This window comes from Panthera leo, chromosome B2, assembly GCF_018350215.1.
Source record: "Panthera leo isolate Ple1 chromosome B2, P.leo_Ple1_pat1.1, whole genome shotgun sequence".
NCBI lineage: Eukaryota > Metazoa > Chordata > Mammalia > Carnivora > Felidae > Panthera > Panthera leo.
Window position 1 is genome coordinate 9,717,178 of NC_056683.1, and position 27,912 is coordinate 9,745,089.

Genomic DNA, 27,912 nt, shown 5'->3' on the forward strand with positions numbered 1-27,912 from the left:
ATCCACGGAATATCTATAGAAGTTGACAGAGAGGCTGATCATCTTGGAGTAGTAGTGAATCAGCTGGCTTGCCGAGAGGTAGGAGTATCCTTGGTAGAAGGACCACCTAGGCCATGGCAGAGATAAAAATAAAAAGTCCGATCTTCAGATACATGGTCTTTTTTACTGAGATGTAACTGACACATAACACTGTACTCATTTTTATAACATAATGTTTTGACATAGGTATATATGGTGGAATGATCACCACAATGTTTAGTTAACATGCATCACCACACATAGCTACAATTTTTGTGTGTTGTGATGAGAACTTTTAAGATCTGTTCTCCCAGAAACTCTCAAATACACAAGACAGTATTGTTAACTATGGTCACTATGCTGTGCGTTACATCCCCAGGACTTATTTCTAGAACTAGGAGTTTATACCTTGTGACCACACTTACCGGGTCTTATCTTCTTATCTCTGTTTTTGTATTCTTAACATGCATACGTTTTTATGAACTACTGATGCCTCTTGGAAATAAAAGTCTGAAATTGGGCGGCTTACTTAGGCAGGATCTAATGGGGTCTTAAAAACAAGGGGGTCTCAATAACTTTGTTATTACAAAACTGTGTGCCTGTTTGATTTATTTTGGGTCATTTATAGACCAAAATTAAGAAACAGGTGACGTTTTACTATCCTCATTCTTTCAGTAAACACTTATTTAGTGGTCACTGGGAAAAAAAAAATGTATCCTCTGGGAATTAGTCAGATGTGGGATTGAAGCCATATATTGGTGTGAGACTTTGGGGAAGTTGTTTAACTGTTTAAAACATGGGTTCCTACATCTACCAAAAAAAAAAAAAAAAAGACTAATATTCTTTATCTCCAGGGTTGTGTGGATGGGAGACTCAAAGATAAGTGCTCAAAGGAATACTGGTTGTTGCTATTAATACGATTACTACTGTTACCGGTTCTAATAACTGTTCTCAATAACCGCATGAAATAAGGCACTTTCACTTTTCTTGGGGCGGAGGGCTGTCATCGACTAATTATGCCACAAGACAGCATAATCTCAGAGGCAATAATAGAGGTAGAAACAAAACGTTATGAGATTAGAAAATGGGTAAATTTGGACTACCCGGAGACCTCAGAAAAATCCCCAGGAGCGAGCTGTGGTGAGCCTTCAGAAATGAGCAGGGTCTTAATAGAAATCCTCATTCCTCCTCCTCTCTGCACTTAGTGCCTTCCTCAGAAAAGAATGTGGTACTAACGTCTATAGAAGAAATACTCTCCATTACTGTATTTGTGTGTAACTCTTGTGTGGAAGATACATGCGAGATTATATGGTTATGAGGTTCTATGGTTTTGTGGGTCCGGAGACTTACTGGATTTGAGGGAGAACCAGTCGCCTGGAAAGGGGTGTCTCAGGCTAGACAGCCAGACACCAAAGAGTCAAATCCAGGTGCTGCTGGATGTTTCTCTTGGACTTACCCATGAAGTCGATTGTCTATTGGAGATGTGGTTTCCTTTGGAAGGTTCTGGCACTGTCCCTATAGAGATGGACTTGGTATGAGGAGTTAGGAAGTCCAGAGACTTAACAGAAAAGTTGTGGGGATCCTTCGGTACTCTAAAGGAGCAGGCCCTCCCTGGATGGGAGCCAGGTGGACTCCGGAAGGTCATGCGCATCGGGGTTAGGATTCCAGCTCTGTCGTCTACCAATGGGTGACATTGGGCAAGTTACTACATCTCTCTGGGTCTTGTACCCCTTACGACGTGTGAATAGTGAAATCTTCCTTGGATGACTGACGTGAGGGTTAAATAGCTCCTACGCATGGAAAGCTTCCAGACTGTAGTCACACAGTGCTAGTTCGCTGTCTTCCTTCCCTCCCTCGTCCTCTCCATTTCCTCTCTTTCTGCCACCATTGTATTTGAGTATTCCAGCCGGTATCTGCTTTGCTAAGAGATGCCAAGAGGCGTTAGTCAACGCATGACCCAGAGTATTAAAAGGAGAGCATGCCATCCCTGGGGGTGGCTGTGGTAACCAGCACCAAGCAAGAACCCCAAGAGGTAAAGCTCTGGTGATGGGGGGAGTGAGGGAGAACCAATACTCAAGCAGCCAACCTTCCTCCTAGGAGATCATCCTTCTAGTGCTAAATTTTAATGGTCTACATTTTACTAAAGGACACTTGCCCCCTGTAAGGATAGCCACACTTTCATGCAATACTAAGTAAACGTACGGCTTCTCCTACTGTCATATAATGTTCCTCCATGTGAAAGGAATTTTAAAAATTCTTAAGCAATTTGGGAAGATATTTTTGGGAGGATGAGGACCAGCTGGGTGGCAGGGACATTTACTCTTAGGTCACTCGACTCAGAAGTTAAACATTTACTTTACCTAATTATAAGTGGCTCTGCCATAGCGGGACGGGAGCCCAGAAATTCCGGTTTTTAAATTGCTCAGCCTCATTTGATGATCCATGATGAATGGATTTCTCTGACTTTGATAAGCCTGGCCCAATAATACCCTGGCTGACATCATTATCTATCAGTGTTCAATTCTTTACTTGGGTCAGTAAATGCAAAGCAAAAGAGAACTGAGAGGCAGAAATGCTATGGGGCACAAATCTTTGAAGCTAAAGTGTGTTTGGCTCAAATGATCCAGTGTTGTATCAGTCCCCAGTCTTTTTTAGCCCCGTGGAGAAAAGTTGTTTCCCTAATGAGCAACTGGGATTCGAGAAGGAGCAAATCCTAACTCTGAACTTGAAATGCGAAAATCATTTCGCATTTGATGGAGGGAGGGAGGGAGGGAGGTCGTGTTAAAATTCAACTTCTCCTTCACATGTGTATATCTGACAGTGTAACGTGGGAAAAGCACGTATGTTTGTGATGGTCATCTTGCAAGCAACGAGCAAGTAAGCATTCCTAAGTGACTAGACGGAGATGGTCTGCAAGTGTTTGTGAGTGAAACACGTCTAGCTCTGTAAGTGGTCCTCAGGGACATGTGACAAATCGAATGGGTTAGAGCTAAGAGGGCACCGACCTGCAGGTATGCATGCATCACTCTCAGTGTGAAAATAGTCAGGAGTGCTGAGCATACGTGAGTCTGAATGCTGTTTGTGACTCTGATGCTACCACGAGACAGATGAAAAGGATTGAGAGAGGAATGACAAGAAACACATATGTAGAAATGTTACTGCTTTTTAGCATTGATCGTGCTGTTCACAAAGCATGTATGTGACTCAACTCAGTAACAGTTTAGAATTCTAGTCTCTCAGAATTAACGTTCGGGATATTTGCCCCATGACTGAATGCTTGGGGTTAAAATTTAGGTAAGTTTTAAAAGCTGGAGATGCTGCTGAGATAGATTTTTAAAAATCTGTGGTTAAATGGCAGTCAGCGCACATCACATTCCAGGTTGGCTGAACTCAATCTTGTGAACAATGTCAACATCACCTCTGTATTCTGAGCCATGCTGATCACGTTCTGCCATGACGGGCTGGACATTTTTAATGTTCTCTCCTGAGTGCAGTATTCTCTCTGCTTCCTTTTCATTTTAGAATACACATGTATAAATTGTCAAAATCTTCCTCATTCTGTTATTTATTATATTTCATTGTTGAGTCTATTGGAGATAAAAACATGCCATTGTTATTCTGACCAAAAAAAGAAACAAAAATTCCTTGTTCCACATCTTGATAGTTACTTCCATCTCTCGTGCAGGAAGAAATGGAGGCTGAATGAGAGCCTAACCCCACGTAATGAGAAATGCGTATATGCATGCAATCTGATGCATATCTCACGACCAACAAACAAAAAAAAAATCACGTTTGAAAGAGGAAGAAATGACCCACATTTTGGTTACACTTGGAATATGGAACATCAACTATTACTCCTAACTGCATTGTTTAAACTCTCTGCAGGAGATGTCTGCCCCCAGGAAATTCTCGATCCCCAACATGGAGGAAATTGTAATGGAAAAACCCATTACACTGACCCCTGCCAAGGGGGGGTTGACTCTAGTAGCAAAAAAAAAAAAACAAAAAAAAAAAACAAAAAACAAAAAAAAAACCCAACAACAACAAAAATAAAACAAAAAAACGATAGTAAGATGTTTAATATCTACCCACCTTGTACTCATATAGTCCTTGCTTCCTATTCGGTAACAGGCAAGACAAATTTCTGGATATATCTATGAAGTTCTAGAGGGCTGTTGAGGATGTATGCAAGGTCAAAGGCAAACCCGGGGTTTGCAATAAGGAGAATGGAAAAATAAAAATGAGATGAATGAATAAACTCAACTGAGTGCTCTTTGTAGTCAAGAAAGGAGAAATCAATACAAGAGTTAACTTCATGCCAGGTTCCTTACAATCATGTCATATAATCCGCACTACAACAGGAAACTGAGGCAAGGAGGGGTTAAACAATTGTCCAAGGTCACGTAACTGCCAAGAAGCGAATCCTCCAGTCGTCTGACTTCTTCACTTAGATCAAACTGCCTCCCAGAGGTCGTTGACAGCATTTATTTACCTTATTTTATGCAACACCTAACAGTAACACAACAGGCAGATCTATATGTTCAGGTAATTTTATCTGATGGCAACAAAAAGGCAATGAAGTTTTCTGCTGCTTATATCTGCTAAAAGGTTAGCATTCAGTGACAGGGTTTACCCGTCAAAGATGTCAGTGAGCATGTAATGAGAAAATATCACCAGATGAGTAAAGCAACAAATGAAAATGATTAAGCAGCGCCTGGGTGGCTCAGTAGGTTAAGCGTCCGACTTTGGCTCGGGTCATGATCTTGCAGTTGGTGAGGTCGAGCCCCGCGTTGGGCTCTGTGCTGACAGCTCGGAGCCTGGAGCCTGTTTTGGATTCTGTGTCTCCCTCTCTCTCCCCCTCCCCCGCTCGCACTCTGTGTGTGTGTGTGTGTGTGTGTGTGTGTGTGTGTGTCTCTCTCTCAAAAATAAATAAACATGTAAAACAATTTTTAAAAAATGAAAATGGTCAAGTTGGGAAAAGCGGTTAATGTCGGAGATGTGCGATGTCAACACGCCCTTAGTGGGTTCTATCAGTGTGACCATCTTTCAGTGATATCTGTGGATCTTTGTATCTCAACTTCATTTCTTTCCGAGCCGTTAATGATGCAGTCGTTGGGACGCCCGCATTCATTCCAGGCTGGTGTACCCGTGTTTCAGAATTTTCCCTTGTCGTGTTTTGATATTTCCTTATTAAGAATATGCCATTTCTATATAGCTTTTCATATTTTCTCCCTAGAGTAGCTTAACGTGAAAACCGTATATTCAGTTAGATACTCCTCCGTGTCTACAAACACCATCAAAAAAGGAAAAATACGCCTGGCTCTGTGGCTATTTTCATCAGCCGTGGGTCTGAATGCTTCCGTGTGATTGAGATGCAGGCCCTTCTCATTTACTCCCAGGAAACAGTCCCAGTTGTCTGAAGAGTCAACACCTTCCGACAGGGACCATGCGGCCAGCCGTTCATTAACTCCCACAAGGCTCCTTGTGAATTTGCCTCTCTCCCCGTGACCAGTGACCCCGTCTCAAGAGCCGAGGTGGCTTAAAGCAATATTGTTTCCCTGTCTGGGTCCTCCAGGTATCACCAGGCGTCGGTACCCGGGTTGAAGGCCTGTGATGGAACTAAATTGAATGCTGGATGCCATTTTGGAAACTTAACATCGAGGATTACGAACAGCAAAAGAACAAAAGCGTGAAAGACTTTTGTTTGTTTGGTTGGTTGGGTCGAGACTGGAAAACAATGTAGAAAATCCTTCAGGAGCAGACTCTTTGAAAGGTGACTAACAAATACAGGGTGATGATCTAATTCGTTTACTGGTTTACATCCGCAGATCTTTGGCTTTTGCACCGTATTATTTATTTTTATCATCCAATCCGTTTCTGTTGCTTCACATCCCTATACTCAGAGGTCAGGTGGAAGAGAGAATGTGAAGGCAATGCAAGAATTTAAGAAACAACTTGTGTTATCTCTACTCACCTGGACCACCGCTTCTGAATATTTTTTAACATCGGTTTTGTCATTTGACAGCAAAGCTAAAAATCCCAAACTGGCTCCACCAGTCTCACGTAGTTTCCAAAAGGCAGTTTCTGGGAATATCAAATAAGATAAAATGCACGAAAAAAAGAGATACTTTTCCACTGAGCACCTATCTTGAGTTATGCCAAGTCACAGATGTGGGGGCACCAAAATACAAGACATTAAACTTGCCAGCCAGTGGAGAGACAGACACAGGAAACAGAAACTGTGACGAACCATTAAGATGCCTAAAACCAAGGTCTAAGGAGCCATGATAATACCAGGGAGCCCAAGAGAGGAGGACAGGGCACTCTGGGCAGAGGGGCCCGCGTGTGGAAAAACAGAGGGGAGAGATGATATTGTCACTGAAACCTTTAAGTAATTAAAACGGGGTAAACATTTTGGCAGAGAAAATGGCAAGGCCTGATGTATAGGAGCCTGGTTCATAAACAGTTTTGTTCGCCACGGAAAGCCATTGGCTCTTACCCCGTGGGCAACGGGAAAGCGCTGGTGAGTTTGCAACAGGGGAAGCGATGAGTGGAAGAGCCTTGCAAGGCTGTCAGGGGTGGTTGGAGGAAGGAGAGTAGGAGCCAAGTGCAGACGTCAGGAGCTCACCGACGACGAGGCAGGAGCTCGCACAGCAGCAGTGAGCTTTGAAGGTGAAGAGTGGAGACGCCAGAGACACCGAGGGCGAAACAGCAAGGTGTCTGGTCCTAGAATCACCTTAATCCAGAAGACCCCGTGCACGGTCAGCGGCCCATCCTGTCTCAGGCTCACCATCCCCGGGCTCATTTCTCCCCTTCTAGCTTTCCTGGAGGGGAGGTTTTCCTTTCCATTTCGTAAGAGTTACGGGGCCCGCCGTGAGTCTCGGAAGGATTCTTCTGCGATTTTCAGATGCCAAGAATGTTGCCAATGACATCACATTTCTAGGGTAATTCTTCTCCCCAACTTTGTGAGGACAGGAAGCAGACCTGTCTGACCCCCCTGCTGGGTCCCCCGCACAGTGTCCTCCAGAGACTGGATGCTCCGTAAGGACTTGTTGGATGTGCCCGTGATAAACGGTGCAGGGCCTTGCCAGCAAGATATCCTGAGAGGTCAGAGGGGCAGACGGAGCTACGCGATGAAGTCACAAAGTTGTAAGCAGGCTCCGTGATGGACTTGGTAATGATAGAAACCATGTGTTGAGGTCTCGTACGTCCATGCACCAACATAAACGTGTTTTGTGTGCAGTATCTGAATTCTCACAGCAACCCTTTGTGGGTGCTGTGTTTATCCCCACTTTGCAAACGAGGAAACCAAACCTAAGAAGTTACAGTCTCATGACTGGCAAAGCCTTGGCTCTCATCCTGGGTGAGTCAGGGGTGAAAACCTGCCTAAACCACGGTGCTGGATTTCACGGCGCCTTGAATGATGTGAATTCGGTCAAAAACGACTATTTAAATGGGTCAGTCCTTTCTTTCTGCCTTACATTTCCGTGTCTTTTCGTTTGTGGATTGTTTCACGTCATTTCTCAATACACATGCCTGGATTTGACAGACGTGGATGCTGTCTGCCTCCTCCCTTTCCATTCATCCTCTCTGTCCCCCCTAAATGAAGATACGCAGTCATTTGTTGGGGTGAATGTGCTGAGCAGTTAGATCCATAGGTCTCCACGCCGTGTTTTCCACTCCAGCCTCTCTCTTGTGGGGGCTTGAGTCTCCCTGGCTCTCTCCCTTTAATCTCCCCTCCCCCATCCCTACAAGTTGGGAGGTAAAGCTATGGGAGGAGTAGCACTTGGAGGTAAAGGTACTAGTAAAACAGCAGGTACTGCTAGTGAGAACAGCGTCCTTGCAGCCTTCAAGGAAGATCAGCCACTGGAGGGCAGGGACTGCGTGTTCTTTATCTCCCTGTGCATCACCTCATCCACCGGCTGGCACCGAGAGGCACCTGAGAATTGTTTGCTGATCTACCGAAGTATGGACGTGTGTGGGCCATTTGGGAGGAAGAAAACTCACCACTCCTTTTATTTTCTGTGCAACATACTCTTCTTTTTTTATATGTTTTGGACACATTCACACAGTACCTTCAACATAGACCTAGGAGCATCTTTTCCTTTCTCCCTCTGTGATTTATCTCATCGCTAATAACTGTATTCATTATATACGGGGTACCATTACAAGAACAGACCTCTTACTTACCACCATGCACATACACATGTCTGCTCGCCTTCTTGGTCTCAGATGAGTAGCTATCCGTATCACGAAGCTTCCACAGTAAACCGTCCTTGGCTTTCAATACGTCTCTTCCTTGAAAGGCTAATACTGCGATATGCATTAATTTAATGGCAGATTTGGGTAATGTGCTCCCATTTTACAAATACTGTGGCTAGTCTTAAAAAAAAAAAAGAAAAAAGAAAAACTTTTGACCATAAATTGTTCTCTGAATTCAAGAATGTCTCTTATTTGTGATATCAATTCCCCTTGTGCCTCGGACTTTGTTTTTTTCCCCACTTCACCTCCAAAATTCCATTGAAAACATCTGCTAAGGACTTATTTAAACAGCTAGTTAATGCTTTATAAAGCTCAGAGGCGCGCCCATCTGTTCCAGGAGCATTCTCTTTTCTCAAGAGCTGGATCATATCTTCTACCCGTCTGACAGCTGGGGTTGCATCAAAACTCTTAATTTCTCTATCAGTAGTATGGCACCTTGCATTAAAGTTTATACCTGATTTTTTTCTCTCTTGACTTGCTCTGAACAAATATAAGAACAATCAAGTTATTTCCTTCTTTTTTTTTGGTTTTACTTAGATCTTTCAATTTTGTTTTCATTTTTAGAGCCAAGAGGCCTTCTTTTTCTAATCTTTGTAACAAAATAGAAGTCAGGGTGTGGTTCCGATGGGTTACATTTCTGGCATCTTGCTCCTTGGACCCTGTCTGCAAACCCCTTGAGCTTACATGAGGTCCACAGGGATAATTTGCATACCCCTTACTAGAGAATGAAGACCAGTCCCAATATCCCCTCCATCCATTCTCCTTGGAATGTTTCTGCTTTCTCGCGGATGAGGCAGAAGCAAATCCTCCGTATCTCCCGACAGGGGAAAATTCTTTTCCAGCTCTTCAGATGGTCCCAAAGAAGCGCACTGAGATGACAGAGGAAGCTCCCTCTTCCCCTCCACTCCTTTCCGGGTGCTCAGACTCAAAGCACAATTATTACTGTTCTCCACACAATCTGTTTCTCCTTCCTGTGTCCATCATTTTATATTTTCAAGCTAAGCGAGAAGGTTCGGGAGTTACAGGACCAATTCTCAGAAATTTCTTTTGTTAGGGGCCCCTGGGTGGCTCAGTCGGTTAAGCGTCCGACTTCGGCTCAGGTCACGATCTTGCAGTTCGTGGGTTCTAGCCCCGTGTTGGGCTCTGTGCTGACAGCTCAGAGCCTGGAGCCTGCTTCCCATTCTGTGTCTCCCTCCCCCACTCACGCTCTGTCTCTCCTTCTAAGATAAATAAAGATTTAAAAACTTAAATAAAAAAAAGAAATTTCTTTTATGAAGTCTGCGTGTGGGGATCTGTTTCATCTTCTTTAGGGTATCTGGTACCTAATATATTAGCGCATCGGTTGACAGAGATTTAACTTCTGGCTCCACTTTGCTCACCGCATAATGTATTACAGGGACAGCAATTCAGAGGTCCTCATTTGCTCTGCTCCTCATTGCTTATCAGAGGAAATCGGATGGCCTCTTGCAGGCATTTATCCCCGACATACTCAAATGTTGATTCACCCCATTGGCTGCCTTTTTCTGATGTAAGAATCCCAGTTCCCTCAACCTTCGTCCTCGTCCATCTTCCTTTCTTCTCCTGATTTTCAGGAATACCCTCTGCGAGGCGGCTACACACTTAGTCTCCTTTCTTTTGCTCCATCAAGTACAGGGATGCCGGAAGGAAGAGGTACCTCACACATGTCATGCTGACTTAAAAACTTAGGGTTTATTTTTGGCTAAAATTGAGGATTTAAGAAAGGGCTTATCTGACTGAGGTTTGCCCGAGAACACTGTCATTCCCGTAGGTGTCTGATTCCTTCTCAAAACAGAGCTCCTGTGTCTCAGAGAGCAAGCATAGGTCTCCATTTGGTCCCCAACCAAGGAAAATACTGTCCGTTCCAGCGAGTCAAATACAAGGTCATCTGTGCCAGTCCATTAAAAAAAAAAATCACCCAACTGCCATTGGTAGATGACGGTGTCTAAGCACAAATCCACAGACTGGAAAAAATGTGTGCAGTTACTTTGTGTTGATGTAGGCATGCCTGTTTTTGTTTACCACGAAGAAAAAAAATAAAAAGACTACTTCCTGTACTTTTCTTTACACACGACGAGAGCCATGTTTCTCTGTAAAACCAGTGTGCCAAGAAGGCTAGTAACAGAGCTGGAAAGTTATCCCATACCCCGTCCCCCTTCCCATACTCTGGGGACTTGCTGGCTCATCGGGTTGGAATTGTGCGGCTGTTCTGGGATCTGAGGATCTCCACACTTTTGGGCAGGTGTTTCTCCGTGGCCAGTTTTTTCCTGCTGTGGAGAGAGTGGTAACAACAGGATTTGTGCATAGTTTGTTACCCAAACGGAGTCATTGTTGAACAAGATATCTTAAGGAAAGACTGGCAGGTAAGTCTATCTGCTAGAAGTGAAGCAAGTCTGTTTTTGTGTTTGTTCCTCCGTTTGTTTTTTTAAGAGGCGGTCCATGGACAGCCATCTCTAGGGAACATAGCCAAGAAGGAAATGCATGGTTATCTTGATCGTTCTCCCTTGTTTCCTTTGGGGCCTTTTGTTCATCTGGTTCTCAGTCAACTTTGAGACTCGTTTTAATTTATGCTCTCATTTGAAGAACGAGTGGAGTGCAAGCTCTTTGAATGTTCGCTGATACCAACATTAGATGGCCCTCTAAAGAGCATTAAAGTTTTATTGTGGGCTCTTACAGATTAAAACAAATCTAAATCCAAAGATCGGAGTTTCTAACGATAGAACTACAGGTGCAGGTGGTAGGGGAGACGTTTCCAGTACTCTCAGACTCATAGCTGGTCACTTCATCTATCTTTAAGGCCAGGACCTCTGGAAAGATGGTCATGTTTTACAGGCGATCATGGGCAAACTCTAAAATGTCCTTGTCGTCAAAAGTGAAACATAGAGATTCTAATTTGCATCATGGTTTTCTGGGTCTTTCTGGTTGGACTCTTTCCTGGAGATCTTTTAGATTTTCTTACATCTTGTTTCCCAGGCAAGGCATGATATACATTTCCTTACTGCCTTCTGAGGCTCTGGGGGCCTCTGGAAAGTTTTCCTCTCCCTTTCCCAAATTCTTTTGAAGAAGCTTCGTAGCAGTTCCAAGGGCATTTATTTTCCTGCAGAGCAGATGGAGGAAGACAAGAGCGGAGTGAACTTTCTCATGTTTTCCACCGAGAGTCAAGTGTTTTCATCCGACTTCCTCTTTGCACTTGAAGCCATCATCTCTAAGAAACTGTTGTAATCTCGAAAGCAAAGCATAGAACCAAAATTCATTGTCATAAAGAATATATATATTACGGGATTACTTTCAACTTTGCGAATCATTAAGACTTTTCCTGTGAGATAATTGTCTCTTGACTAGGCAATGGCTTCTTCTTTACCTGGCCAAATCCCAGCCTTCCCCTCCGAACGCTACCATCCAGAGTGATCATTCTCACGTCAGTTACTCCATCAAATAGCTGGCATTTAATCGTGTACTGGCTTAAGTTTGCGTTGTTACCGTCCTTAACACTTTACATTGTGTTCAGTATGTGTTATATCTTCGTGACATCCCTATAGGGCTTTATTCTTCTGATCAAACGGGAAGTATGACAAGTATGGGGCTTCAGAACCCTATTTAATTCTAAATCTTGGGCTGGACACAAAGACACACATGGGTTCTCGAGTAGTTACTTTAACATCCTGGCAATCATTAATGTGAAAAAAGCAAAAAACACAACTGCTGAAGGGGGGATCTGTGATGCACCCAGGACGCCAGCACAGAAGACATGCTTGCAGTTACCGAGTGTGGACATGGTCGTGAATGGACCACAACATAACCCCATGATGGCCATTGTTTGGTGATGTAATGGGGATAACTGTGAACAGCAGCATCAAAGCCACCTGAAGCACACCTTACAGTATGAAAATATGTAACTATTGGTTGCTAGGAAAAAAAAAAAATTAGAAACACCCAATTAGAAACAGAAGCAATATCTTTAAAAATAAGCTCATAGGGGTGCCTGGCTGGGTCAGTCGGTTGAGCGTCCGACTTCGGCTCAAGTCATGATCTCACAGCTCGCGAGTTCGAGCCCTGCGTCGGGCTCTGTGCTGACAGCTCAGAGCCTGGAGCCTGCTTGGGATTCTGTGTGTCCCTCTCTCTCTGCCCCTAACCCACTCGCATTCTGTCTCTGTCTCTCTCAAAAATAAATAAGCATTTACAAAAATAAGCTCATAAAAAAACTCCAAAAATAAATCTCTTCTACTTGCTCAAATCCGATCAAATTTACATGTGTGCGACGTTCAAATGAAAGCCAGTTATCCATTATCATTTAAGCCCACACATAAATGCAAAGTCATTAGTCTGATAAGGAAAACTGTGTTTATATATCAACCATTATTTGTTGTCCACGGGGGATAAGAAATCCGTCTTGGTCCTCTATCATTCCCAAGTTAATATTTGGTTCACTGACATATCTTCGAAAGAGATTTGTATATACTATCAAAAGTGAGGCAGAAAACTAATATTCATTGTGCATCAAGAATACGTGAGGCGCTGTGTTATAATTTCAACCTTTATTTTATCTTTGCATCTGTGATCTGAGACTAGATATTGTTACCTCCATTATTTACAGAAGAGAAAAGCAAAGCTCTGAGAGGTTAAATAATACATCTATAGCTACATTTGGGGAGTGCCAGGACCAGGATACAATGCCAGGTCTGTAAACTCCAGAATGCGTTATTTTCCAAACAAAAACACTTTGGGGAAATCACAAATGTTCACAGCGCCAGACTTAACAAAGACATTTTTAAAGTGCAAAATGTCATTTATGGGAAGCAATAACCTTCAATTAAATAAACCGATGTGTCATTTACAGTTACTTTTCCAAGCCCAGATGGACGTTAACTGGTCTGGTGTTTCATATCCCCTTCTGCCCAGTCTCCTACCTACCCCACTTTGCCCCACTCAGGCTACAGGAACTTGCCCAACTTTCTATTGGTGTTTGTGGCACTGAGACCTTCGTCAACGGGGACCGGCTTCCCACATGCCTCGCGGATCCGTTTGATGTCCCAGGTATAGTTCTTGACCACAGAAGAGCTTTGTTCTCTGAACAAACTGAACAGGAGAGGTTGCAGGCTCGGAGACACCAGGCACCATCATAGGCAAGGGGGAGGCCAGGAGTTGGGAAAAAACGGTTTTGAGTCAGAGTCTGAATGATGATGCATGGGACACGGGGCTGGCATCACAGGGCCCAGTGCTCAGAAGGGTCCTGTGCTTGGCTTGACAGTGCTTCCATTCTGGAAGTCTTCATCATTTTATCTTCGAGCCTGTGTTTTGCAAGTGAGGCCCGATGGGATGAGGAAGCATGAATGTGAGCAGAGGAGAAGCACATGAGGTGCACGTCCATTGTCTCCTGCAGTCCCGTTTGAGCACAGTGTTTGTGATGTCCATGGGCACAGAAGTTCAGTGGACCCAGACACGTGGAAGTATAGCAAGACTGAGAGTGAGCGCAGGGTGAGCACTGCTGGCCCCAAGGGACCGTGCTTTCTGCTCAAATCAGAACTTTCAATGCAGACAAAGGGGAGTCGCACTGTAAGAAACATGACTACCAAGGAACCTTACCATGTCCTTTCTTATCCCTGTGCCTTCCCGTATTTGTCAAACCACCTACAATGAAAACAGATCACTGAAGCAGAGAGACAGATAAGACGACCCAGAGTGCCTGTCTTTTCTGTCCTAACTTAGTCATCCTCAGGGTGGAGAATTTGGTAGAATATGAGCATATCAACAAGTGAAATGAAAACAATTTTTATTTTTATTTTTATTTTTTTGTGAAGCATTTCCATTGTTTTGGTTGAGAATGAAATCTATATATACACAGATGCAAATACAAGCGTAGGAAACAAAAATTGTGTAATTTCAGTGATTCTGCTTCAGAGCTAAATGCACTTATATTTGCATTTAAAACTGGCATTGCATGATATAAAGATGAGCAGTAAAAATACTAATAATTTAAAATTTTAATTTTTTTAAAATTTGGAGCAACTTTAAATAGCAACCGAAAACTGCCATGACAAATTGAGAGATTGCAGAAGGAAGCTTTATATTTTAGGAACTTTAATGGCATTTTTCCTGCTTTTGGAACAAGGGGGCTCACATTTTCATCTTGCACTGGGCCCCACAATTCATGAAGCTGGCCGTGGTAGGGTGCCTCGCTTCTTTTCCTGAAGGCCAGCAGCTGGGTTTATGCCCCAGTGAGGGAGATCGGTGGGGTTCTACTCTGGAGACACTGAACAGCTGCAGAGAAACAAAAACAAAAACAAACGAAAACAAAAACAAAAACAAAAAACCCAACTTCCATTAACTTAGGAGTTCACCAATAAACACTGGACTTCCCCCCCACCGCCTGCCCCACTCACACTAGAGAAACACCTACAAGGGTCCGGGCCCTCCCATGCACCCTGGATTTCCCATCCGTTTTAGGGCTTTGCTCTATGAACAGACAGCCAAAGACCTGCAAATATCAGAGGAAAGCTTCCAACTGGCCAAAGAGCAGCCAGATAAACATCAGATCCCTCGGGGCGGGAGGGGAGGGGGGAGGGCATGAGGAGACTATCTGATGTGATAATGCATTGGGGGAAAAAAACAAAAACAAAAAAAACCTCCTGGGATTCCTGTAAATCAAGCATTTGAAACGGTATCGATGACTGATATATAGAAAACCATGAAGTCTCAAAAAGTGTGACAAAAATTGATGGCACGAGAGAAAGAAGGACATCAGAAAGCACTACATGGCCTTTCTCTTATAATGTGACCACTCTGCGGTGGGTTAAATAAAATTCTTCTATGACTTTACTTGGAGGGTCTAGTGAGGACAAGTAGAAAAGAGTGCAGGAAGCCACTGCTCATCTAGCTGCAGAAGAAGTCAGGCTAATTACCGAGGATTATGGGGATACCCTCCAAAGGAAACAGACAAGGAGGTTGGAAGCGATGCCTCCCGGGAGCACGGCCGAGCAGTGAGAGGCAGAGAGAGCAAGTGGGGCTGGTTGTTTTTCTTCAAACATCCTTCACTTCCCTTTAATTTTTAAACTCTGCACCTGCATTGCGTGGACGGATCTTCGCGGTAAAGGAAAAGAAATCCCATAAAATGAAAAGAAAAGGATGTCGGTCGCCTTCCAGAGTTTCCAGGGAGGCTGGAGAGGTATGGTTGGGAGAGGGGCACGGGCCAGAGAAGCGTCGTGGGGAGGACGCGGCGGCCACCTCTGCCGGGCAGCGCGGGCCCTGGCCGGCACCGCCTTCCCCGCCGTGGCGTCCGGGGACCTACCGGGGAGCACGTGCTCTCCGCCCTCCCTGCGTCTTTTTGTGGTGGCCCCCGGGTCCCGTGTCTTGGGTGGTGGGGTCTGATTGGCTGACGAGGTCACGAGTCCACGAACGGCAGCCAGTTTGGTGGGGGTAGCAGACAAGAGGCCTTTCTGTAGAGGGGATGAACTCTGCTTCCGGGAAAGGTTCGTATGGCAGAAGGTGTCTAATTTCCAGGAAGGAGATTCGGATGTTGGGCAGCTGAAAAGAAGAATATCAGAGGCATATTATGGTCACTTTCTGATGAAAGTACAGACCACTTTAAGCATTTTTGTCTTCTTCCCTCTGTCAGGCAGATTTTTAGGGAATCATAAGCTTTTGAGGGCTTAACTCTAGGGGAGGATTCATAGTATCTATCATCTATCTATCTATCTATCTATCTATCATCTTTCTCTTCTTTTTATCAATTTATCGTTTTCCTATTAGTAAATCTACTTACCTTACACTATGCCCAAGTGTTGTCATTAGTTAGACAATGGTATAACACAGCAGATACTCTGGAAAAGTGTGTGTGTGTGTGTGTGTGTGTGTGTGTGTGTGTGTGTATGTGTGAACAGTAGAAGGATGCTCCAGGGTGGCTCAGTCAGTTAAGCAGCTGACTCTTGATTTCAGCTCAGGTCATGATCTCACAGTTTGTGAGATCAAGCCCCACATCTCGATGGATTCTCTCTCTCTCCCTTTCTCTCTGCCCCTCCTTGGTTCTCTCTCTCTCTCTCTCTCTCTCTCTCTCTCTCAATAAATAAATAAATAAATAAACATTAAAAAATTTTTAAAAAGAAACACACATTCCAAGGGAAACCGGGGGACTCTACAAATCAAAAACTTAAAATAGGAATGAGATAAAGACGACCACTCTACTACAGCAAAAAATAGAGCATCCCCCAAAATTAAAAAAAAAAAATGCCTGTCTTAACCTTCTCCTTCATTAAAACTGAGGAGTAAGCAGTGCCTTTTCAAATAACTCTCCAGGAGCCGAGCGCAAAGTTTGGGACAAACCATGGACTTGCCTGTCATTTCTGTAAGGACTGTGCGTGATGTTCACCACGAGCCCCTGGGGTGAGGAAGAGGGCTCTACATCAAGGAACAGACGGATGGTGAAGGCAGCACCGGAAAGCCCATCACTTCTTCAGCCCATACACACCCGGGAGTCGGGTGTGCCATTTGTTCAGTTGGCCTACGAGAATAGGTTCCTATTAACTAACTTTGATCTTAGTGATCTAGAGCCGTCCATAGGAAACCAAGAGGGTTGACAGACACATTTGTTGCATATTTCAGGTACTCCCCAAAGGTTTGGTGCTGTGAGGGGTGATGGGGTGGGGGGGAGGGAGGAGACGGATACGCCAGCAAAATCGGTATTCCAGGAAAACAGTCTGAGGGCCATGCTGCAGGGGGTTAGCTCTGATTGTTCTAGATAATGAGCGTGTGCTACGTCCTCATATGTATTTACATTATAAATGTATAAAGGCACGCGCACACACAGCAATATCTTTAACTTGAGCAAGTAAGACATTTCGGCTCCCTACCTTTGGCTAATTCTCTAAGCTGCGAGGTTTATTGTGCTGTAGAATATACTCCTCCACCTGGATGTAAAGCAATTTGCATTTCCTCTAGTGTGAAACCAATTCGCCGCAGGTATAGACCCAAGTAATTACAAATATCAGATGCAATTTTAGTAATTGTATGTCTTGTCTGAAAGTGGTATTCATAGAAAATATAACTTTAGGGGAGCATATCACGAGTTTGTTTGCTTGAAGAACAAAGCCCTCGCAGATAGCTAGCTGGTGAGCTGCGATCAGGTTGAAAAGTCAGTCTAATCTCTACGTTTAACGAGGTTGATGAAGAAAACTCATTAATTCCAATTTTTGGAGAAATATGTTCACGCCGGGCATGGAGGAAAGGAGGACTTAAACAGGTGGCCTGAGATTCGGGAAAAAGCCCGATTGGTTTTAAACTGCAACTCGGAACGAAGACAGAATGTTGATACTATCAGCGTCTGGCAGGCAGCTCGGTGGAATATTTAGCCTTGCTAGATCGGGCTTCATACCAACCAGACGAGGTTTATTTCGGAAACTGGAAATCTGATGGAGATATGACGGAGATATGAGGGCAATAACCCTAAGCTGGCCCAAAAGAGTGCTGTGTGCAGGTGATTTGGGGGTGTGGTGGGGGTGATATGGGGGAAGAAAGGCAGAGAGGTTTATGATTGATTTTTTAAAAATTTTTTTTAACGTTTATTTATTTTTGAGACAGAGAGAGACAGAGCATGAGTGGGGGAGGGGCAGAGAGAGAGTGAGACAGAATACGAAGCAGGCTCCAGGCTCAGAGCTGTCAGCACAGAGCCCGACACGGGGCTCGAACCCATGAACTATTAGATCATGACCCGAGCCGAAGTCAGACGCTCAACTGACTGAGCCACCCAGGTGCCCCAGGTTTATGATTAATTTGAAAGAAGTAAAACATATCTCTTACCTTTAAATAATTTAAATAGAAGATTTCTGGGAAAGAAAGGCATCTTAATAAAGTCAAATAATCCAATTGGCTCTTCTGCCATTTCGGGTCTTTTTGGTCTCTGTCGTGTCCACTGATGTAAGTTCTATTCACTGGGTCTCCTCTGCAGAAAAAACTCAATCCTTCCTTCCCATGACCAGTGACACTGTTGAAGGCAGCTGTGGTATGTTCTGTAATTGTCTCTTTTGAGGATCGGATACGCCTGTTTCCTTCAAACCTTTCTCTTCATATATTCAGCCATTTCCTCAGCCTGTTTCTTTTCCCAGAATTCATTCGTCAGACATTTATTGTGCACTAACGGTATGCCAGGCGTGCCCAAAGCTAGGGTTCTGAAACAAAAAGGATCTATTCCCTTCCATAAAGGAGGGCTGAGGCTAGTCGTGAGACAAATGCAAAATCTGTGCCAGAATAGGTGCTATACTAGGGATATGCATAGAGTCTTACGGAGGAAGCGTTTGTCTGTTTTGTGCAGAAAAGCAAAATGTGTCGGGTAGGGTTTGATACAGAGCAGAGAGGGTCTCTCGTGTCTCAGGATTTAAAATCTCTCATCTGCAACTATACTTATGTGCCCCTTTTCATACCTAATGCCATTTATGTATGACTTTGATCTCTGTTTCTTTGTCATACTTGTCAAAAATTGTTTATTTTATTATTATTTTTATTTAATTTTTTTAATGTTTATTTGAGAGAGAGAGAATATGAGCAGGGGAGGGGCAGAGAGAGAGGAAGAGAGACAGTCCTAAGCAGGCTCTGCAAGTCAGTGCAGAGCCTGATGCAGGGCTTGAACTCAAACTGTGAGATCATGACCTGACCTGAGATCAAGAGTTGGTGGCTTAACTGACTGAGCCACCCAGGCACCCCAATTCTTATTTTTATCTTTAATAAAATAAATTTTATTTCATTTTTATTATTTTAATAATTTTATTATTTAATAGTATTTTATTATTAATATCTTCTTTTATTGCACCAACTCCTTCTACATTAAAAAAATGATTTTTGTGTCGCTTATAGCTTTCTGAGTTTATTTTCAGCCTTCTTGATCTCTAGTATATTCTTTTAATTCTATATATTTCCTCTGGGTACTGCTTTAGCCACATTCCAAAGATTTTTTTTTAATGTTTATTTATTTTTTGATAGAGAGAGAGGGAGACAGAACATGAGTGGGGGGAGGGCCAGAGAGAGAGGGAGACACAGAATCCGAAGCAGGCTCCAGGCTCCGAGCTGTCAGCAAGAGCCCGACGTGGGGCTCGGACCCATGAACCGTGAGATCACGACCTGAGCCGAAGTCGAACACTTAACCGACTGAGCCACCCAGGTGCCCCAACTCCAAAGGTTTTGGTGTATGAGGTTCTTGTGGTTGCTCAGTTATAAACAACTTGTAAAGTTGGCTTTGTCCCACCCCAAAGTTCTCGCAGTGACTCTCCTCAGATCCTGACGTCCCTGCCAAGAGGACGCTTGGAGCATTCACCCCTGCAGAGGGCCACCCTCCTTACAGCGTCCCTTTGCCCTCCACAGCCATTTTGAAGGGAGCAGCAGCATTGGCTCTAATTAGGGTGGACGGTGAGGGGAGCTGGCAAATGGGTATGTTTTTCTTAGCCGTGTTGCCAACGTGAGAAATTGAGCTTGGAGGAAGACCCCTTGCCAGAACAACTAGTTAAAACAAGAATGTTGATTGCGTCCGGATTTCATCAGAATGTGATGAGGTGCATCATTCAGCAAGGTGGGAGGCGGTGGACTTGTGAACATCTATTCTCCTCATTCAAAGCGGCAGGGTTCAGCGTGAGCACAGGTGATCCTCGTAAAGCTCTGTTTCAGGTGGGTGCCTGCTGGGCTGGCGCTTAAGGCGATGATGTCGCCCATTGGGTCCTTGCTCTGTTCCCTCCCTTCTTAAAATCACTTTGCCTTCTGAACGCAGTGGTCTCATGTTCCTCTTACCCCTTTTCCTATGAAAAGCCGCCCTTAAGAAAGGATCCGGAAAGTCTGAGATACAAATGATGGATACTTGATGTACTGCCTCATCCAGACGGACACTCGTTTTAAAGGGAACACAGAGCCTGAAGTTGAAGGAAATCAGCGTGATTTGTAGACCTTCCATCCTTGGTCGTACGGGGGACTATTTGTAGGCGGCAGGAGATCCAGACTCTCGTGTGGGTGGGGGCTTGGCTAGGATCTTAAGTGGATGAAGAAGTTTAGGTGGTTCTCCCTCAGAGGCCATCCCCCCCGCCCCCCGGGGACCTTCAGCTGTATCTGGAGACGTTTTTGGTTGTGCTAACTGCTGTGGAGGATACTTACTACTGGCATCTAGTGAGTAGAGGCCAGGGATGCTGTTAAACAGCTTACAATGTGTAGGACAGCATCCCCCCGCCTCACCAAGAATTATCTGAACCCAAATGCCAAGAGTTCCGAGGTTGAGAAAGCTTGGCTTAGAGAGACATTTGGTATTGGTAGTGACATTGGACCCCGTATTGAAGATAGAGCAGGGAGAGCTTCAGTGTGCTGACTGGAGAGCACCTTCCTTGAATAAAAGGGCTCTCACTCTTTAGCAGTCAACTTATGGTCCCATGACCCAGTGTAGACAGATCTTCTGACTTCTTCGGAGAATTAAAACAAAACAAAACAAAACAAAAACATCTTTTTACATGAAATTTCTATATTTAAAAATAGCAAGCATTAGTCCAAATGAACAATGGTTAAGGGAGCCACACTAGACTCGGCTTCTCAGTGGCTACTTACAAGCCCTGACCCAGACAGTCTTGCCCCAGCCACGTAGTTGTGGGCTCTAAATCCAGGGCTTCAAGGTAGCTGGAAACTTGTGGTCATCTGTCCTGTCCCCAAAGACCACGACCGTACTACTGAGGCAGGAGCCAAGGAGAGGTCTGCTTCAGCTGTGTGGGGGGGGGGGGAAAGTATGAATGTTCTAAAACTGTTCTAGGAGCATTTGACATAGTTTCCCAAAGCAATTTTACCTGTGCCGCTTGTAAAAATCTCTTGGGTTCTGGATTCAGATTCTGGACATTTCAGATTCTGGACCTTTCTCTCACTAATCCAAGTATCTACTTGACAGAGTTGTTGCAAGGATTAAGGAAGAGAATATACATGAAAGTCTGTAGCGTAGAGTTGTGTGACACTGAAAGAATTGTCAGCGGACCCAGATGCAAAGATAATACGACATTGTTTGAGACTGTAGGTTTTTGTTTTGGGTGTTTTTGTTTTGTTTTGGGTGTTTTTTTTTTTTTTTTTAACTGGGTAGAATTAGTGACCAGCTCCTGGGATAATGAGGTGAGTTCACTCAGCTTGAATTTGGAGGGTAAACACATGTCCTTTGTGTCTGGGAGGTATGCTTGAGATTTCCTTTGTCTCTCCCTGCTTTGGGGAAAAGCAAATTTGGCATGGCCTTTGAATGTCTGACTCCCCCACACTTTTTTTTTTTCTCTAGTGTGGAAGCTTTGTAAATTTGCCTTGTTAAAAACAAGCCCCATCTTCGTACCTGCCGAAACCTAGTTCTCGTCCAGAGGCTATGCGATGAACAAAGGGGGCTAGTAATACCGACCGCACGGGGTGCAGACAGCCCGGCCCACGCAGGTACACCGCTCCAGCCGGGGAGGGCGGCTGTGTGTAAAGGACGCCTTTTATTGTGACTCTTTCACCTCCCCCAGCCCAGCCCTGAGCCATGAGAAGAGGAGCGTTGTCAAAGAGACAGGCCAATTTTACCCATCTCACACAATAGCGCATTACAGACTTTCCAAGAAGACGCCGTTCAGGGTGAATCACCAAATTCAGGATGAAAAGGTTTTGATTTGCAAAAGCGCTCAAGCATTTCTCCTTAGAGCCGGAGATGGCAAGGAAGGAACCGACGTGCGTGCAGCTGCCTCACCTTTGGGCCAGGTGCACTGGCACGCGCTCCGAGGTGGTGCGGGGCTCGTGCAGCCGGCATTCACAGGCGCCTTTGTCACACCCTGGGTGCCCGGGCCGTGAGTGCCTTACTTAAAGGCAGAAAAGAGTGAGAGGGTGCTGGTGATGGCGGGGTATTGAAATGTGTGGAACGGAGTCGAAACACGAATTGCAGGTTCACGTCGACTGGAATTACTGTTAAAATTTTCCGGACCTCAATTGGGTTTCGTGAACACAGGTAAGAGGTGATGAGCAAGGATGCTAGATTGAGGATTGTATCATTTGGGATGATTTCAGCTACAAATAGCAGAGAAATCTCTCTGAGATGACACAAGCCCTTCTACTCAAAGTTTGGGCTTAGAACTAGCAACATCACCCCCACCCGGGAGCTCGGGATTGTGGGATCCTCAGCTCCAGCCCACCCCTTCTGGATCCGAATCTGCATTTTAACAAGAGACATGGGTTATTTGCACACATTGTAGTTTGGGAAGCACAGCATTAAACAAGGACCTTTCTTTTTTTTTTTTTTAAATGCATTTCAGATAGCAAGCCGGCTAGGGGTCAGCAGTGCGGGGATCCTTAACTCAGCAAGTCAACGATGTCAAGGAGGACCTGGGTGTTTTCCATTTTTCTGCTCTGCTGTGCTGTGTGTGCTTCCTTTTCCACTCAGATTTATCTTTCTGTGGTCACAAGATGGCTGTAGAAGCTGCAGGCTTTACCTCCCAGCACAGCGGAGGGAGGGGGTAGGAAAAGGAAGCTTCCCCCTCCTATACGCGTTTTTGACAGCAGGGAAACATTTGCCAGAAGCCACTCAAATAGATTTCTCCTCGTGTTACACGTCTCATATCTGATTGTCTAGAACTGCAGCATGTTGCCCATTCCTAAATCGGGTGCTGGCAGAGGGACCGGAATAAGGATGGTTGGCTAAGGCCAATGCACATTTACCCTCTGGGACGAGGTAGGAGCCTGGCCTCCTTGGAAGCACATGGTGTAAACATATAAACACTGTGTTTCTGTAACTGGGCAGAAACAAAGGTGGGTAGGGGAGAGAGCTGGTGGGAAAAGCAACGGTGTGTGTGCTGCAAGAGCTTTCTGGAGGCTGGTCACTTTTGTCTTGGGACATGAAGAATTTCCTCTTGAATGTTTGAGAGTTGAAAAAGAACTCATTCTGAGAACCCCTCCTATGACTGATCCAAGAGAGACTGTCCCAGGGACATATATAGCCTTGGATAGTTTGTGCCACAGGAAATTGTTAATGATAGAACAATGCAATTTTGCAATTTTAGACCTAGACAGCTAGAAAGGATTCTTTTAAAAAAATTTTTTTATTAAAAAAATTTTTTTAATGTTTACTTATTTTTGAGAGGGAGAGAGACAGAGAGTGAATGGGAGAGGGGCGGAGAGAGAGGGAGACACAGAATCTGAAGCAGGCTCTAGGCTCTGCAATGCTTCCCAGGCTAATGCGAGCACTTTCTCCTTTCTGGCTCCCTCCCTACTCCCTTTCTTTCTCCTGCACAGAGCCCAACGCGGGGCCTGAACCTGTGAACCACAAGATCGTGACCTGAGCCAAAGTTGTACGCTCAACCGACTGAGCCACCCAGGTGCCCCAAAAGGATTCTGTTTTTTTTTTTTTTTTTTATGTTTATTTATTTTTTTAGAGGAAGGGAGACAGAGTGTGAGTGGGGGAGGGGCAGAGAGAGGAGACACAGAATTCATCCGAAGCAGGCTCCAGGCTCTGAGCTGTCAGTCCAGAGCCCGACACGGGGCTCAAACCCACAAATCGTGAGATCATGACCTGAGCCAAAGTCAGACACTCAATTGACTGAGCCACCCGGGTGCCCCTTTACTGACTTACTTTGAAAGACTGGGATAGATCCAGTGGATCCCTGAGCCTGTATTTTCCCTCTTATACTCTTATTTCTGAGGGGCCGAAAGAGAAGAGGCAAATACAGCATTAGACTGCTACAGTAATAAACGTATCATGTTTAGGTCAGAGGAGACTTTCTGCACACTATTCTTGGCCCTGTTTCTGACCGCTTTGGGAATATTGCATTAGTTCCTAGCACTGTGTTTTAAGGAGGACATTAAAAAGACCATGGGTAACGATGATGATGAAAAAATTACGGGCAGACATTATACTAAACACTTAAAGGTTTTTTTTCACTAAATCATTACGAAATCCCTTTGAGGCAGACATGCCAAAGCTGGAAAAACTGAAGCTCAGGGAAATGCATGAGCCTATGGACAGCTACTTAACAGTGGTGCTGGGATCTGAACTCAGGACCAGCTGACTCCAAAGTCTATGCCTTTCACACCACGATAATCATTAATTTACCTAAGCATTTATTATATGCTAGGCATTGTTCTAGGTGATTTATCTTAACAATCCTCACTAAACACCTAGGAAGCGGGGAATATTTGTTACTCCGTTTCACAGGTAAGGAAATTGAAGCTTAGACTCTTTGAGTAACCTACCTGTATCCACACACCTGTCCCTGGGTGCGGGTATGAACCTATGCCCGTCTGACTCCGGAGCTCCAGGGCTCACTGCTACCCTATTGCTTGCAGATGTCAGAGCAAAATGTCGTATCCTCTCTTGCTCAAGAGAGCAGAATTAGGATTTGGAAGAACTTTCTAAGAATCCGTCTGTGCCAACAAGACTATCTCAGCTACAGGAGAGCTGGCTGGAAGTAATGAGCGTCGCAGTCAGGGACGGTTGGCTGAACTCACCGTATGTAAGCAGATGTCGAATCGGGTCATTTCCAGAGTCTTCGTCAAGAATAGGGGTCTGTAAGTGGTCTGCCTTTTTAGGTGCCGGGTCATTTGGCGATTGGAAGGGTGCACTTGGCAAGAGGAAGAGGTAGGTGGAGAAAGATTCCATTATCTTCAGGTTCTTTGCTCCCCCACACTCCGACCCCACCGCTAGCTCTCACACTCGGGCTGCCCACACTTGCAACTTACTGTCAGTGATGCTCTTTTCCACATCTGGACCAGTCTGTTTCCACATTTTTCCTTTGAAACAAGAATTGGACCCGTCTTTAGATATATTCGCCACTTCCCCAAACACCCACGCTTGATGATCTAAAAGCCTGTGTCTTCGCGTGGTGAGCGACGGGTTAGCGCTTCCCTGAATGCAAAGCTGGGGTCACACTCGACTGCGGAAAGTGCTTGCCCAATTTCTGTGGACTTAAGATTAGTCTGTGGCAGCCCTGATTTGTTCTGAGAAACGTATACAAATAGAACGTTTGCCCAGAGAAGCGTTTCCAAATGTCTCAGTCCGGTTTAGCTCCATTCTGGGGAGAAACAGAATGATGGCTCAGCGACTTGAAACTCAAAAAAGCGAAGGAATCCTGTCTTTGAAACAGGGGGCTGGGGCTCGAAAGGCGGCTTCCCAGGCTAATGCGAGCACTTTCTCTTCTCCGGCTCCCTCCCTACTCCCTTTCTTTCTCCTGAGCTCTGCTCCCTTCTGGTGTCTGCCTTTTCACTTTGAAAACCATTGGTTTCAAAAAGGCATCTTTGGCTGTTAGTTTTGTGTGTGTCTGATTTTATGGGTTTGTGGACCTCCTGAAATTAAATTAATTTTAAATGGGTTTTAATTACTAACGCTTTGGGCCATTGCCTTTAGCAAAGTCAACAAAACAATCAGGGTTACCTTAGTTTGTCTCTTTGAGGACTGTACACATTCATTTGGGCTCCTGGTAAACAGAAGAGCTTTCGAACTAAAAAAGTAAACACATAAAATAAAACCACTGCTATATTTGAACATCTGAATTTATTTTTCTCTCAAAAAAAAAAAAAAAAAACCAGCCACCTTTGACTTAGGAAAGAGGATTTTACATGTGCACGAAAGGATTTTTGTTTGTCAATAATATCTCATTATTTTTCAAAGGTGGGGCGAGTCTCCGTCATAATATTATGCTATGTAAATGCCAAAGCAGAAGGTGAATTACGACCCGTAGGTTTGAATTCTCTTCTCGGCCCCACACAGAATACTTTGTATGTGACATTGGAGAAATGGGATTGCTTCTCAATATAGTGTCCCCTCGTAAATTAAGGGTAATCAACTCCTAGCTCAAGACTGAAGGGATAATGAGATGATGTTCAAAATGGCTTTTAAGTTTCTACCTATAGAGGTTGAAGGTGAAAAAGGAATAATGCAATGCCTGTGAGTACCCCCTCCCAGGAGGGAAGGCTACTCACGCTGCTCCCAGTGGAATGTTCTGTTCAATCAGGGGCCATCACTTGAGTGGTTTGATAATAAGCTCAGATTGACTGCAGATAAAAATGAGAAAGGTTGATTAAGTCATTTAGTCCCTTGACAATTTTGCAAACCAAGTGATTTCTGTAAGGATCAGTCTTAAAAGCATGGATGGCTGCCCAAAATAACCCAAGTTCTGGGTTCTACCTACTGCCCCTTCTCCCAGAAAATATTGCAAGATTTTGGCTGTTTTCTCTGAAAATTAACATCAAACTTCCTTTCTCTAAATGTAGGCTATTATTATTAACGATTCCCAAGTGGTCTGTAATACCTCTTTCATCCGTCTTAGTTGAAAATGTGCTAAAATACACCCAGGTATGGTTGCCAGCTGGTTAATTCATTAATCAGTTACATTCATTGTATAGTGTGGCCAATATAAGAATTTGTCTAAGCAGAATATAACTCTATATCTCAGTGTCCAACTATATTAATACAGAAGATCATCAGAAGGAAGGAGTGATTTAAAATAAACGCTCTAAATTTGAGCTACTTGGGACAAATGCGGAAAGACAAGTAACTTTTTTTCCCTTTTAGTTTCTCCCTAGAACTGACTTCCCAGCAATCCTACTTAAGTCACAGAATACTGCAGGTGCAAAGCCAAATTAAAATACAGGTAATTATTTATCAGTAACACCAACATATTGCGTTTGTCTAATGCTTTACAGTTTCTTGCTTGCTTGCTTGCTTTACAGTTTCTAAAGTGGTTAAGCTCATCCTCCTTACCATACCAGCTTATTTTTCTTCAGACGTTTTTAAAATAATCTATGCAATTGTCCTGCCTTTATAATAGAAGTCATCTTCATTTATTTAGTCCTTGTTGGGGTCGTGTCTGTTTGAAAATTTAAGAAGCAGATGATGTCTGAGAATATTCCTGAAGCTCAGATTCCAAGGTGAGGCATAAACACAGGCAGACATGTGTTCCACCACACCCCCCCCCACACCACACAGATACACACCACACACGCACACACACACACACACACACACACAGAGCTTCTTTCCCTTTTTCTTGGCTGATATTCCCAGTCAGAAATGACTTTTCTTTCAAATCCCCCTTGACAACTCATAGTACATGTTATTGCTTTCAATGGCTGCCCACCACTGGAGTTTTCTTTAAAGGCAAAGAGTCTGGATAGGAGAAAATGAATCCGAGGAAGGAAAAAAAGAGTTTGAAGAAGAAAACACAATTAGGTAAAAAAGAGAAAAGCAAATGACGGGGCTTTTAGTTACGTGATCCTTCCCAAACTGTGCTTTTCTCTGTGACATGTAATTTAGGCTCCATGCGGATTCTTAGTAGTTTGGAATACATTTGGAATAAATTGTCTTGTTTTGATGACTCTTAAATATAGACCACTATTTGAAAAAATCATAACTGATAAATTGTTTTCTCAATCAAACAGGACCAGCGGAATTGACCAGAAGGAACCTCAGAAAGGAAACAGGAGGGGAGGTATGTGGTGAAATGCTGGGGTTTGATAGGGTCACAGACAGGCGTGCTGCTGGGTGGGCTCTGTTTGTACTCAGTTTTCCTTCAAACCCAAAACTGCTCTTGAAAATAGTCCAGTCAAAAAGAAGAAGCATTGGTGGGGGCACCTGGGTGACTCAGTGGGTTGACTGTCCGACTTTGGCTCAGGTCG

The 27,912-nt window shown here is 44.2% G+C and overlaps 1 long non-coding RNA gene across 1 annotated transcript; it reads left to right on the forward strand.

Moving 5' to 3' along the window:
• LOC122218936 lies at positions 1 to 27,725 on the forward strand. The gene is made up of 3 exons (XR_006202182.1): positions 1 to 78; positions 26,810 to 26,888; positions 27,676 to 27,725. It is a non-coding gene; the product is annotated as an uncharacterized LOC122218936 (long non-coding RNA).
• Positions 27,726 to 27,912: the final 187 nt, after the last annotated feature.